The sequence below is a fragment of the Phyllobates terribilis genome, unplaced genomic scaffold, assembly GCF_046119375.1.
Source record: "Phyllobates terribilis strain yellow unplaced genomic scaffold, ASM4611937v1 Scaffold_2__4_contigs__length_985480577, whole genome shotgun sequence".
NCBI classification, from domain to species: Eukaryota; Metazoa; Chordata; class Amphibia; order Anura; family Dendrobatidae; genus Phyllobates; species Phyllobates terribilis.
The window spans coordinates 823411544-823423342 of NW_027362762.1; the positions used below are offsets into that span (position 1 = coordinate 823411544).

Consider the following 11799-nt stretch of genomic DNA (forward strand, 5'->3'; position numbering starts at 1 on the left):
AAAACGACACAAAAAAGGAGTTGGCGCAAATGTACTCCAATGCCCCACTGGAGTGATTTTATGTACATTAATAGTTTTTGCATCATTTTAGCAAAATATGCAACTGTTTGCACTAAAAGTCACAGAACAGGTTAAAAACAAATGAAAGAGCATGGGCTCGAATCATAATTGCAACAACTTTTTAAAAAGTTGCAAGATTTGGTGAAAATGTACTCCAGTCCCCATTCTCCCCTCTTCTCTCAGCATGAGTTAGGGACAGAGACCCTGATTCCAGTGATGTATCACTTAGTTTACTGGGTGCAGCAATTATGATAGAATCACAGTTTTCTCTGCTGCAGATCTAGCAGAGCTCGGAATGCTGAGCTGTGTATAACCACGCCCACACCACTGATTGGCAGCTTTCTGTGTACAATGTATACTGATAGAAAGCGGCTAATCAGTGCTGGGGGTCTGGTTGGACTAGGAGGCAGGAGGTCAGTTGTCCTGTAGTGATTATCTCCTGCTGTTCTACTGGTTTTGGCTGACAAATAAAAAACTCACCAAACACTCAATGTGTGCATGTGGCCTTAGGATATGTGCAAACTGTTTCTTGAGTTTTGAGATTTAGAGGAGGATTTAGAGTTTTCAATCAATTTATTCTCAAAAAAACACCTAGAAAAACTCAGTGTGCAAATAGCCTTGAAGTAGGTGCATATGTAGTCTTTTTGCAGAATTTTCAGAGCTGAAACTAAGCATGACCTCCAATTTTTTTTAGTTTTTTTTTGGTTGAGGAGGATTTGGGTTATGTGTATACAGAGTTTTTCGATAATATTTTTGATCAGAAACAGAGCAGAAACTGACCTTTAAGCGGTTAAAATAAGTGATATAAGACTTAACATGCAAATAGCAGTGTCGTTTTGACATTGCTGTGCACTATGCTCATTTTATGTGGCGTTTGCAGCCTTTTTAGGGCGATTCAGGGCAGAATCCGCCTGAGAAACAAGCCGCAGGAGCATACCATTAGGTTGGAGTCACATTAGCGTATGACATCGGATGTGAGATGCTAATGACATTTGGCTCCAGCTCTGCTGCGAGCGTGAGCCGAGTGTAAGTGCTCTGTGCTCCGATCCACTCACGAGAGAATCACAGCACAGTGATATCCGAGTGCAGTCCGATGTTTCACACGCACCCATAGACTTATATGGGTCTGTGCGATTCGAATTTTGCATGCAATGCTGCGTTTTTCTTTTTCAGTCCGATCTTGAGCACGCCATCATAGAATAGCATTGGACCGAAAGCAATCCGATTTTTTTATTGGATTGCATTTGTCCGATTTCATCGCAAAGGGGAGCGAGCCCTTAGAGTGAATTCCCATGGGATGAAAATGCTGCAGATTTTTCTGGAACATTTGCGCCTAAAAAAATCTGATGCAGAATATATTAAAAGGCAAGTGAATGAGAATTTCTTGTAGATTTTGTCACACTGAATTTATTAGGGTAGAAGAAATCTGCAATTTAATCCTAATGTTGTGTATTTTGCTACAAAATTACATGCTGATTTTCAGGCGCGGATAATATTTTAAAATGTAAAAAATAGCTGTAAACTTGCAGTATACTTAGCTGAGACGTTTGCTTGATTGCCACTGATCTCTGTATTCTGGCCTCCAGTGATCCTCATTATTTATCTATAGGGTGGGCCATTTATATGGATACACCTAAATTAAATGGGAATAGTTGGGGATACCTACCTTACCTAATACCGTAATTTTAATAATGGTAAAAATACCCCTTCTATGTATGGAGAAGGGCACAAGAAGTTGAGCCAGGACTGGAAGTGCAGTGGTAGGGAATCAGGACCAGAGGAGCATTGGAGCTAATAATATATAATTATGTCACCTAACTTACTACAACAGTTACAATACAGTATTGTAACTGTTGTAGTAAGTTAGGTAACATACTAATATACTACTATTGGCTCCAATGCTCCTCTGGTCCTGATTCCCTACCACTGCACTTCCAGTCCTGGCTCAACTTCTTGTGCCCTTCTCCATACATAGAAGGGGTATTTTTTCATTATTAAAATTACGGTATTAGGTAATTGCTTTAAATGAAATTCTTCAATGCATAAGCAAACGTCATCTATACCTTCCCTAAGTATTTAATTACTGTCACTAGTACCTTTCTGGAATATACAATATTTCTGTCGAATAGCTAAAATTTTTCTCTTCGAGAAGCAGAAACGGGGCCTCAATATTAGAAACCAGTAATATGTTCTGCATGAAAATGGAGAAAAAGAAAACAGGATCTCCAGCTGTGGCTTTGGAAGACGGTAAGAATTTAATACAAAGGATATTTTGTTCCAGTACATACCAGTTACATCTGTGTTCCAGCCACCTAAAACATTTCTGTAACCCCCACTTTCTAAGGCTTTGTTCACAACTGCGTCTGAGCCTCTGCCACTGATCCAGCCAAAAATACTGAACAAAATAGCACAGCACACCGCATTTATACCATGACAGACCCTATTATAGTCAATGGGCTGTCTGACACCACTGCAGTCTGGTCCTGCACTTCCATTATTTTCATATTCCTTTTCCTATAATTCAAAATATAAAAATAACAATGCAGATGTGAACAGAGCCTAAGGCCTTGATTCAACATTTGCGATTTTTAAAATAACTTTTCTTTTTTGTCTTGTCTTTTGTCATTGCTGTTTTTTGCACCAAATTCTTCAAAATGTTGCACCCTAGTTAATTTTGCATAAAATCTAAGATGGTCTTTTTGTCTTTTAGCTTTTTTGCGCCTTTTAAGAGCAAAAAGTCACATGATCCAGTTAGTCTTCAAGTGCGAAAAAATAATAATAGACAGATGTTGTACTCTCGTAGGGTACTGGAGTATAACTGGGCAAACATGTAGCTACATTTCGAAAAGGGGCAAATGATGAATTTGGCTAAAACAGATGGATAAGCAAATATCCATATTGTTGAACCCCCCCCAAAAAAACAGAAAGAAAATAACTTTAAGGGTATATGCACACAGAGTCTTTGGATTCCACCCAGAATCCACCTGAAAAAACGCTGCAAAAGCGCCTTCGTATAGTGAACATGTTGCACAGCAATGTCACTACGACACTGCTGTGTACATGTTCCATCATGTGTAACTTCTTTTAACTGCTTCAGAGTTTGGAAACCCTGAAAAGGTTAAAAAAAGTGACATGCTCATACTTTAGCGGCTGTTCCACGGCTCACTTGACCGTTTTCCAAAAGCGGCTTCACCTGGAAAAACTCAGCAACTGCCCTAGCGTCTAGATAACGCTGTGTGCTCATACATTCAGGCTACATGCACACAGAGTTGTTCGAGCAGTTTTTGGAGCAGAAATTGGGTATGTGTATGTAGAGTCTTTTTTTGCTGAGTTTTTAGAGCAGAAACTCCAAGAAGTTTTTGATGAATTTTGAGTTCTAGAGTAGGATTTGGAGAGTTTCTGCTCAGTTTCCGCTCAAAAACTCCCCCAAAAACTCAGTGTGCACGTAACCACTGAATAGAAACTGAGCAGAAACTCTCCAAATCCTCCTGATGGGTATGTGCACACGGTGTCATGTAGACTCCAGCGACTTTTCCCAGGCAAAGCTGCTTTAGGAAAACACTTGATGTTGATTTCTTGAGGTGGCTTCACTGGCGGATTTCACTGTATTCTGTAATGTAGTGAGAGCGGGCAAATTCCTAGTGGAAATCGCCTGATAAATGAGCAGGTTACTTCTTTTAACCACTTCAGGGTTTCCAAACCCTGAAGCAGTTAAAAGACGTGACATAATATTGACATTGTGCACAGCAATGTTATTTTGACATTACTGTGCTTTGTTCATTTTATGGGGCACTTGTCCAAAAACGAATACATTTTGCCCGAGTGCCTGTTTTTTTGCCTAGTTTTGAGAGTTTTGCAAATATTTTTCTTTGCACCCAATTCATTATTCTATTTGGGTTTTTTTGAAGTCTATTTTATATGTCCTCGCCTGTTTTATTTTATTTTTCGCTTTGTGGGTGGAGTTTATTGATTCAATATGTTTTCAACTAAAATTTAATTCAATTGTGACTTTTTAAAAAGTTGCTAAATTTGCCGCAACTCTACTCGAGTTTCTCCTGGTGTGGATTTATGTGCATCTCTTCAACATTCACGTTTTACGACATTTTGAAAAGATGCAACTTTTTTGCTCAAAAGTTGCAAAATATTATTGACAGGAAATTTAATTTTACTTTGTGCTAAATTCATGAACCACATGCGCCACTTTGATTAATTTGATACAATAAATGTCAGCGAATACCACAGGACAAAAAAAGAAATGTTACTTAAAAAACACAGATGATGAATCGGGGTGTTAATTTCAAAATCCCTAACAAAGAAAAATTTGCAAGGTTGCTAAATGGATAGGAAAAGGGAAAACACAAAATAGACTGTGGTAGATCGGCTCACTCGGCTGCACACAGAGGTAGACACAGGAACACTGTCTCTTTAAATCTTCCACTAGTTTATTAAAAATACTGCATAAACCAGTGCAACGTTAGCAAAACAAACACGCCCTTTCCGGCCTAACAGAAAAACAAAACATAACATACAGTACAGACGAAAAAGTTTGGACACACCTTCTCATTTAAAGATTGTTCTGTATTTTCATAACTATGAAATTTGTATATTCACACTGAAGGCATCAAAACTATGGATTAACACATGTGGAATGATATACTTAACAAAAAAGTGTGAAACAACTGAAAATATGTCTTATATTCTAGGTTCTTCAAAGTAGCCACCTTTTCCTTTGATGACTGCTTTTCACACTCTTGGCATTCTCTTGATGAGCTTCAAGAGGTAATCACCGGAAATGGTTTTCACTTCACAGGTGTGCACTGTCAGGTTTAATAAGTGGGATTTCTTGCCTTATAAATGGGGTTGGGACCATCAGTTGTGTTGTGCAGAAGTCTGGTGGATACACAGCTGATAGTCCTACTGAATAGACTGTTAGAATTTGTATTATGGCAAGAAAAAAGCAGCTAAGCTAAGTAAAGAAAAACGAGTGGTCATCATTACTTTAAGAAATGAAGGTTAGACAGTGCGAAAAATTGGGCAAACTTTGAAAGTGTCCCCAAGTGCAGTTGCAAAAACCATCAAGTGCTACAAAGAAACTGGCTCACATGAGGACCGCCCCAGGAAAGGAAAACCAAGAGTCACCTCTGCTTCTGAGGATAAGTTAATCCGAGTCACCAGCCTCAGAAATCAAAGGTTAACAGCAGCTCAGATTAGAGACCAGGTCAATGCCAAACAGAATTCTAGCAGCAGACACATCTCTACAACAACTGTTAAGAGGAGACTTTGTGCAGCAGGCCTTCATGGTAAAATATCTGCTAGGAAACCACTGCTAAGGACAGGCAACAAGCAGAAGAGTCAAGTTTGGGCTAAAGAACACAAGGAATGGACATTAGACCAGTGGAAATCTGTGCTTTGGTCTGATGAGTCCAAATTTGAGATCTTTGGTTCCAACCACCATGTCTTTGTGCGACGCAGAAAAGGTGAACGGATGGACTCTACATGCCTGGTTCCCACCGTGAAGCATGGAGGAGGAGGTGTGATGGTGTGGGGGTGCTTTGCTGGTGACACTGTTGGGGATTTATTCAAAATTGAAGGCATACTGAACCAGCATTGCTACCACGGCATCTTGCAGCGGCATGCTATTCCAACCGGTTTGCGTTTAGTTGGACCATCATTTATTTTTCAACAGGACAATGACCCCAAACACACCTCCAGGCTGTGTAAGGGCTATTTGACCAAGGAGGAGAGTGATGGGGTGCTACGCCAGATGACCTGGCCTCCACAGTCACCAAACCTGAACCCAATCGAGATGGTTTGGGGTGAGCTGGACCGCAGAGTGAAGGCAAAAGGGCCAACAAGTGCTAAGCATCTCTGGGAACTCCTTCAAGATTGTTGGAAGACCATTTCCGGTGACTACCTCTTGAAGCTCATCAAGAGAATGCCAAGAGTGGGCAAAGCAGTCATCAAAGCAAAAGGTGGCTACTTTGAAGAACCTAGAATATAAGACATATTTTCAGTTGTTTCACACTTTTTTGTTAAGTATATAATTCCACATGTGTTAATTCATAGTTTTGATGCCTTCAGTGTGAGTGTACAATTTTCATAGTCATGAAAATACAGAAAAATCTTTAAATGAGAAGGTGTGTCCAAACTTTTGGTCTGTACTGTATATTAGGCTTGGTATTTATCCACTGGACTCCTAGCACTCCAGCTATTTAATCAACCTAGCACTAAACATGACTGATTAACCCTTCTCAGCACTTAGTGTGCCAGATCATTTTCCTAGGTTTATATTACTGAAGCTAACAACCTCAGTGCTACATATCTTCCCTCCAGTATTTTGCCAGTGACTTAGTCACAAGACTAAAGGTCCCATACACATTAGAGTAATGTCGACTGAACCTGTCTATTCCAGTGGGATCTGCTGAAAGTCTAATGTGCTTGGGACCTCCTGACTTTCTCCCGAGTGATAATATTGGAGAAGATCTGGCATAGTGGATTTCCAACAGCCGAACCTTTTGTTCTCTAGTAGATTAGCTCATTGAGAACACGAGCACTCGCAGAACCAAGCATTCCTGGGTAAGGGAAAGGTAGCTGTTGGCCAAATGATCAATACAAAAAGGTGAGGGGTCTTCAGAGTCTCCAGAGATTTTTCTCCAGTTAACGCTTTTTAAAATGCAATGTCAATACAGTTGTATAGGTTGGAGATATTTTTCATGAAATACTCAAATACTTCCAATAGAAGTTTCTGACGCGATGTGATCAAAGCTTAGGACGGTGCCATATGGAGGCCCCATACAGTGGCACGCAGACTGCCTCTGGCTCTGTAGTACTGAGTTGAGCTGTGGGCAATATCCCTTATGCCTGTAAAGCACACAGAAGAATATGCAGCGTTTTCATGCAAAATCCTTTATAGTTTCCTGTACCAAAGGCAAGACCTGACCATTCATGACAGCTGCAAATCTAGAGGGACCATTTTCAAAAGTCCAGCACTGCAGAGAATTCTCGAGCACTTTCTGACAGTGTTCCTGCTGAAGCCTGACAAGCAGCTTCTGGATGAAAAATAATCTAAATTTTTTTTATATTTTGCAAAACCAGCATGTGGAAAGGTTTTCATATGGCGACCGCCAATGTGATGTTTTACTTTGAGATGCAGAAGACTTCGATTTGTAACTCCAGCTTTTGTAAGATGAAGAGAATGATACATGAGCCATGTGGAGCACATGTCAAGTTTCTAGATAAAGTCAAGTAGATTTGATTGACACCTATAGTAGTAAGTAGGTAGGTAGTAGGTTTTATCCCGTCTAGAGATGCAACAAATTTTGCTTAGGCTACATTTACACATCTCTGTGACCCGTCCTAGTGCTGTCCATCAGACAGCACACTCATCCATAGAGCATCATTGAGCCATACACACATCATGAAGCTCAGAGCAGGTCCTATTCTCACAAGTTTTTGTAGATCAGACTCGGTCATTAAAGTCTATGAGGATGCATGAGACATGGATGACTAGGAAGACAGACTTTGTAGATCAGGGGTCCATTTGAGTTTCATCTGGTTCTAATTGATCCAATATTCGAATTGCACTCAGCCATTCAAGTCAATGAGTGCATGGGAAACATCGCACTGCACTCGGATGACATCTGAGTCCAGTCTGATTTCCACGCACTGACACAATGGAGAAGATGGAGTAATTTTTTTCTCCATCTTCTTTCTTCTCCTCATCCGAGAGAAGTGATCACACTATGATCAGACTGTCATGTGTATAATCGGTCCAATTCTCTCGGATGACAGAATCTACGCCCTAAAAGTGATAAGAGGGGCCAATATGATGGTAATCGCAATGACCAATCAAAAGTTTACAAAATGTGTAATAAGTTTCTCTAATAAATGGACTCCATTGTATTTGCCCATTCTAGTGCATAATATAACAATTCACTACGTCTATATGTAGCTTTTTATTTTTGAGTATTTTTCACAGCACATCCCATAATACACACCGCTCAGATCCCAGTGTGCCAAATACCTCCCTTTTAAAAGGAGGCGGGAGAATGTAAAAGGTACGTGGCAAACAAAGGATGATAAAACCAATATGTCAAGATGTGGCAAAACTGAGTTATATTTAACTCTTTGATGGTTTTCAGCATTTTTAGAATCGGATTATGTGGCGGGTTGCCTTGCAGCTCTGTGTAAATCCACTGATGGGTGTGAAATAATGTGAATCTCAGCTGTCACATCTGCACAATGGATAAAGCGGAGCTAGGAGATATTGTGCTCTGCCTTGAAACGTGACCTGCAGGACATGCTATTATCTATGTTCCCATAAGCAGAGAATCATATCTTTGCAATATTTGAAGGCGTTTTGGTGATATTGTAAAATACTAAAACTGTAGACAAATAATCATAGAAATGTAATACATAAATCTAAAGCACAATCCTAGAAGTGAGGGCAATGTTACTGTGTATTGTTAAAGGGTTAATACCATAATGACTCAATAAAAGCTGTACAAGAAGCTATTTTTTTAAAAAATTGTTAAAAAGTTACATTTTATGATAAAAAAAAACTACAGTAATCAATTACATCCTGAGCTCCTTTATCCAATTAGAGGGGCACTGTCACCACCGATGACCACCCTATATACTTTGGCTCAAGTAGGTGATAATAATAAAACTTTTGCCATTACGCTGCCTATAACCATCCTATCCGCAGGCCTGTAGGAGAATGCCACTCATACCTTAGTAAGGATGCTGCCTCTTGGGACAGGCTGCCTAGGGCTTCCTCCCACCCCCAGGTGGCTTCTCTGTGGATCTGGAACTAGGGAAGACCCTTAGCCGCCTCTTTATCTAGGCTTTAGATCACTGGGTACATGAGGTGGAGTTAAGGGCGGCTCTAAAAGACAGCACAGCTGGACTGCAGCCTCCTGGGATGGGAGGGGGGATTCATTTTATGTGGCATTCCTGTAGGGTAGCACAAAGCCAATGCACAGATGTGAAATCTGCTGGGTCTATACTGTGCTATCATCTACAGACAGATAAAAGGATAGGCACCGAAACACTGAAAGCAGCTGTATGACAGCAGGGAGGTGTGTGCATCTCATCACCTGCAAGTATACCCATCAGCTCTAGACATATTGCCATACAAAACCTATATGAGGCATGGATTAATAGGATGAGAGTCAATCAGTGGTAGCACAGCTCCACCACATGTACCCAGCAGAAATACAACCTCGCATATAGACTATATACAATATCACTATCCAGTGCAGCATCCGGCTATTAACACCAATGACTGGCTGAATGATTGATGCATTCATTAGAATGTTTGGCTTACTACAGACAATTCTAATCAATAAAGCCACTGACACTGTGGAATCGCTTATCTCCACTGATGATGATTTCCATCTGACTTTGTTTTTGTTTGTGGGAATAATGGTAATAAATCTGTTTTATTACTAAATATATTAAAAAATATTTAGATTTGAGAGTCCTCAGTGGTTGATACCTTTTAATGGCTAACTGAAAAGATGGTCACAAATTGCAAGCTTTCCAGACTACTCAGGTCTCTTCATCAGGCATAGTACGATGAAGAGACCTGAGTAGTCTGGAAAGCTTGCAATTTGTTACCATCTTTTCAGTTAGCCATTAAAAGGTATCAACCACTGAGGACTCTCAAATCTAAATATCTTTCTATCTACTGGCTAACACGTTACAGAGATATATTTTTTCCTGTAAATATATTCCTTAATTATGGTGTTATCACAATCTGTTATTGTATATTATTTAAATTCCCAGAGCAACATTGCCTATAAGTCTCCCTGCAACAGCTTGGCACGTGCCAGAGGCACCTCACTTAGCCAAATAAGTCATCCTGCTTTTCACTGATGAAGGGCAAACACTACAAATCACGTGTCTTCAAATGGAATGTCTGGTTTGACATTTTAACTTGTCATTGTCACGATTTCATAACTGACTGTGGCCTTGGGACGCTGTGAGTGACAGCTCAACCGCCCTATGGAATCTGGAAAGTGCTGGGCTGTCAGCATTTTGATTGACAGCCCTGCTGTCCTACTTGGTTTAGACTGTGGGTGTTTCCCCCAGATGTCTCCCATCCTTCAATCATTTGGAAGGTATTTAACAAGCTAGCTTCTAGGATGTGTCAGTTGTAACTCTGCTTAGCTGGATGTGGTTGCTTGGCTCTGTGTCTCTGTGTCTCTGTCCTCTGATCCTGTTGTTGAACCTAGGATTTGTCATGACTACTCTTGTAGATTTCCCCTTCTGCTTTTGACGTACCCTCCTGGCATCTGACCCCGGCTTTGTCCCCTGACTACCCGTTTGTTGTATTCCCTGGTTTTGACGTACCCTCCTGGCATTTGACCCCGGATTGTTTCCTGACCACGCCTTTGCCTCTCCCGTCTGTACTACGAGCCCTCCTGGTATCTGACCTTTGACCTCCTGACTACCCTGCCTCACGACTTGCCCGTGAGTAGTGATTCAGCGTCACAGTCATGGCCTATAAGTCTGACGAAGCCGGAAGGAGAAACGCGTGTCGAGGCGAATCTTTGGACTCCCAGCCTGCTCCATAAAACGCTAGTATGTCCTCAGGTATAACATCCCATATCTAATGTTCTGCAATGTTTTGTTAACTCATTAAGTGTTTATGTGGACTAGCACATATATTTGTTTAACACTTTACATCTTTGCTATTTCGGAAGTCAATATGCTCTGCTGCGGGGGGTGGTTTTTTTGATAACCCTGAGTGCTGAGGGCTGGGAACCCATTGTGTTCCCATGGGAGCATATTGCATACTATTGCCTTAAACAAATTTTAACAACTTGTTCTGTCTCACTTTATATGGATTTTCTATTTATATGAATGTATATCTTTAAATAAAGCTTACTATATGCTAAACCGATCCCGCGGTTTTTCTGACAAGAGCCCTCTAGTCTTCTATATTTAATTTTGAAATAATTAGAACCTCTAGATAAATTCCAGAATACTGTCTTTCTGGGGTCTTATAGAATTGACTGTATGCTTTAGATCAGAGGACTTTGTCTACTTTTTTGGTCTAGTAATGGCCTATAAGTCTCCCTGCACCAGCTTGGCACTCTCTGCATGGGGAAACATTTCCCCTTACACCCATGCTAGAGGCCTCTCACTTAGCCAAATAAGTCATCCTGCTTTGCACTGATTAAGGGAAAACACCCCGAATCACGTGTCTTCAAATGGAGTGTCTGGTTTGACATTTTATTTTAAGTTATGGCCTATAAGTCTCCCTTTACGAGCTTAGCACTTTCGGGAAAGGGAAACTTTTCCCCTTAGACCCCTGCCAGAGGCTTCTCATTTAGCCAAATGAGTCATCCACCTTGGCACTGATGAAGGGCAAACACCCCGAAACACGTGTCTGGATTGTCTGGTTTGGCTTTTTAACTGCAGTCATGTGGCAAGGCTCATTAGTGGGTCGATATTGACTTTTAGGATTGCTACCCTCAATAGGTGGTGCTAAAGTTCAAGTCCTCTTCCTGTCTGAAGGGGCTATTGGAATATGGATATGATTTTTCATTTATTATTGAGTATTATTTATGATCCAACTGTCACATTATTATTTTCTATATACAGTACAGACCAAAAGTTTGGACACACCTTCTCATTTAAAGATTTTTCCGTATTTTCATGACTATGAAAATTGTACATTCACACTGAAGGCATCAAAACTATGAATTAACACATGTGGAATTATATACT

General features: G+C 40.5%; 1 protein-coding gene across 2 annotated transcripts in view; it reads right to left on the reverse strand.

The window, feature by feature from the left end:
- The window catches only part of SERPINF1 (serpin family F member 1), a 128250-nt gene extending 119304 nt beyond the window's left edge, over positions 1-8946 (reverse strand). The window contains exon 1 of one of the 2 annotated variants that reach the window (XM_073667690.1): positions 8793-8946. The gene's annotated coding sequence lies outside the window, so the exon portion shown is untranslated. The remainder of the gene's footprint in view (positions 1-8792) is intronic. The other variant, XM_073667691.1, reaches the window with a different exon arrangement.
- Between the last annotated feature and the right edge of the window lie 2853 nt (positions 8947-11799).